Genomic DNA, 3,298 nt, shown 5'->3' on the forward strand with positions numbered 1-3,298 from the left:
AGATAAGTAGCAGTTTTGCAGTCTTCGAGCTAGTAAGTTATTATTAATCATCTTAAGATTCTTTTATATAAACACGCTTTTTAATATTATTTCTCACGCTTTTTAATATTATTTCTCACGCTTTTTAATATTATTTCTCTAGAACATAGTTGTGCTAAATATTTTTATGAAATAACGTTTTCAATTAATGAAAATATAATATTAATTTTAAAGCAAATCCCCTTAATTAACAAGATATCAATAAATTCAAAATACTATAGCCCTAAAAATCATGACAAAAGTATTATAATTAAGGTACCGTTTAAAACCACAATGACTTCAGAGCACCAAATATAATAACACAAATATATATGACACATGTTATTTATATTTTTTAAATTATATATTTTGAAACAAATAATATAATTATAATAATTGAAAAAACAGTCAGAATTAAAAAAGGTAGATTAAAGGATCTTTATTACAAATGTTACGAACATTACAAACATACACAAAATATATATAGTATATTACACAAAAGTTGTAAGCGTTACAAATATGTCATAAACAATCAAATAAATAACTAAATTAACAATTGATAAAAAAACATTGAAACGCATACAAATGTTTAAAAACTTAGTAAACTACTGCGAAAAATGCATAATTTCTTCTAATGGTAATATCGATTGTGCATCGTAATATCTTTAACCCCTTCGAGTAACCTACTATAAATCTTCATATTTTACTCCATATTTTTTATCCCAGATTTACATTCAAAACAATTATGCCACGACTCATTTATTAAAAGAGCAATTTACCTATAATTAAATAAAATTGCAGTCTTTCACCTTCAAGGTGTCAAGGTGTTCTTCACTGTCAATCATTTGAGCAAGTTAATTTATTTATTTCAGGCTCTTTCAGGTACTCAGACCTCATTTCTGCTTTATTGTTAGCTTTCGTTACTTCTTTATTTCCAATTTTATTTTGTGTTCGTATGCCACATGTCATCAAACTCACCTACAAGAGAAAAATTAAACACTAGAGCTATTATCTAATTGTTAATATTCTATGCAACACTCATTTTAATTCTTGATATACAAATTAATGTTCATATTACATGCAATATTCGGGTAGTGCCTTGTTTCCAAATGCGTTTACTAATGAAACCTGAAATTAATAAAGAATTAATACCAGTAGAATTTACCGAAAAATCTTAATAACCATCATAATATTCCTTAGTAGAATGATATACTACATCTCCATAATGATATCGACTACTAGTCAGTTCTGCAACGATTATAAATTTTCCCAGCTGTTCTATGTTTTCCATATATCAAATTAATCGGCTATCTTTAATGTTTAGATTATGAATCTGAAAAAGCTGCTTGGGATAAACTAAATACCTTATCTGAACAGACGCAAACGATTCTTGTTATTCTTGAATTTTGTTACAGTATAATAGGATGAATTTTTGGTATGTCCTTTCATTCTCAGCTGCATATACCTTCTGGTAAATACATTTAAATTTGTTATCTCTACAAAAAATGTAAAATATAACTCTATATTATGATATGTTCCAAACAGATTTTTATTCCAACTTACCATTACTCTTTAATAGTTCCAACAATACTGGAATAATAAAAGTAACAAAAAATCTGAAATAATATGACACAAAATTAAGTATTATCGTTCAATGGCGTTTTAACTCACTCACTTTTCGTTTTAAATATAAAACGTAGTTAGTTGCCTTCCGATTTAAAATTGATTTGCCGGCATTTTGCGATACAGCGCTGCCAAATTCTAAACGACCAGATTACGTGCCCTTAGTCGATTTACCTACAACAGAAACACCGAATAATCTACCGTATACGAGATGAAGCTGGCAGCGCATCGGCCAAGTCCAATGAAAATAGTCTAAATATTTGTTTATATATTTTGTGTTACCAATTTGACTATTTCTGGTTGCTTGATTTAGGCGCATTTCTTATTTATTTATTTGTAGTACATATTACACAAAAGTTTTAGGCTTAAAAAATTCAAAAAACGCTTTAACTGAGCCAAATTTTACTGTACTCTCAATTTCCTTTAAAATTATCATCTAATATTACATATATACTCCTACTAAAATACAGAGAACGCAGATATTTCATGTTGTGTATATTTTGTTTATAAGCAGTAAATTAGTTACAAACAATTATAAAACATATTTATTTTGACAATTTTGATAGAAATATTGGTAATTTTTTGTTTGTATATTACATATTTCCATAATATTTTCAATCCATATATTCTAATATTAATTGTATATCCAAAACAATGCTATTAAAGTTGATATTAATTAGGTATTACATGAGATATATAATATAGTTGTGGTTTTTCGTTCTAGATGATGCCTAAAATGTTTTTTAATCATTTTGGCTGCATTTAGAATAAAAAAACAGTTACTATAGGCAACACGAAAAACAATAGACACCTGATGGGATAAGAAATAATATTCCCAATTAACAATTGCCAAATTAACAATCATTGTTATTTATGGTTGTATATGATCCTAAATTTATGCCAAAAGTGTTTTTTAAAATCGACAATAAAATTGATTGAATATGTTTCAACTTTCCTTAATGTTAAGCATAAGTTATTGGTTAAATATTAGTACATCTGAAAACTGAAACATGTTTTAAAGATGACGATGATGAAAGTTACAAATATCTTTATAAATATATTTGAGCTTCAAGCACGATGACATTTTTCATTATGTTTCGGTCTTTAAATTCAAAAATCTTTTATAATGTTCTATGGCAACGTATCTAGTAATTATATATATATATATATATATATATATATATTATCTAGCAAGATTATATTTTTACTATATTAAAGATATTTTTAACATAGTGGTGAATCCAATTATGAGAGATTGTCATTGTAAATTAAGTCCAGTTAGAATAAGTGCAAAGCTCTAGTATTTGGGATCGGTAATAGAGGAGACATTGTGACATCAACGAGTTTGAAGCCTTGCAAATACGTTATTTAACGTAAAATCTACATATATAGTATATTCAAAACACTAGTGACACACGTGACCTGTCAAAACCTCGCAATGTAGCCGAAGAAACTCTGAGATTTTACATATTGGCTCTGACATCTAACAAAATTCTAATCTAAATAAAATAATCAAAAATGCTATGTATTATAGTTTATTTAAACATTATAGTATATCTAATGCATATATATTATACAGCCACAATAATTTATAGGTTACAATTGTTTTATTATATGTACATTGAACTTTTCTCCACACCCGTATAGGTAGAGTTCT

The 3,298-nt window shown here is 26.8% G+C and overlaps 1 long non-coding RNA gene across 3 annotated transcripts; it reads right to left on the reverse strand.

Annotated features, from left to right (window-relative positions):
* Positions 1 to 487: 487 nt before the first annotated feature.
* Positions 488 to 1,865, reverse strand: LOC143197200 (uncharacterized). 3 transcript variants are annotated; one of them, XR_013005949.1, is made up of 6 exons: positions 1,694 to 1,865; positions 1,582 to 1,634; positions 1,383 to 1,514; positions 1,201 to 1,329; positions 1,097 to 1,146; positions 488 to 996 (listed from the first exon to the last, which is right to left on the reverse strand). It is a non-coding gene; the product is annotated as an uncharacterized LOC143197200 (long non-coding RNA). The 3 variants fall into 3 exon arrangements; XR_013005948.1 differs by having other exon boundaries at positions 1,201 to 1,514; XR_013005950.1 differs by lacking the exon at positions 1,097 to 1,146 and having other exon boundaries at positions 1,184 to 1,514.
* Positions 1,866 to 3,298: the final 1,433 nt, after the last annotated feature.

This window comes from Rhynchophorus ferrugineus, unplaced genomic scaffold, assembly GCF_030347505.1.
Source record: "Rhynchophorus ferrugineus isolate W39M unplaced genomic scaffold, kcgeb_rfMv2 rfM5, whole genome shotgun sequence".
Lineage (NCBI taxonomy): Eukaryota > Metazoa > Arthropoda > Insecta > Coleoptera > Curculionidae > Rhynchophorus > Rhynchophorus ferrugineus.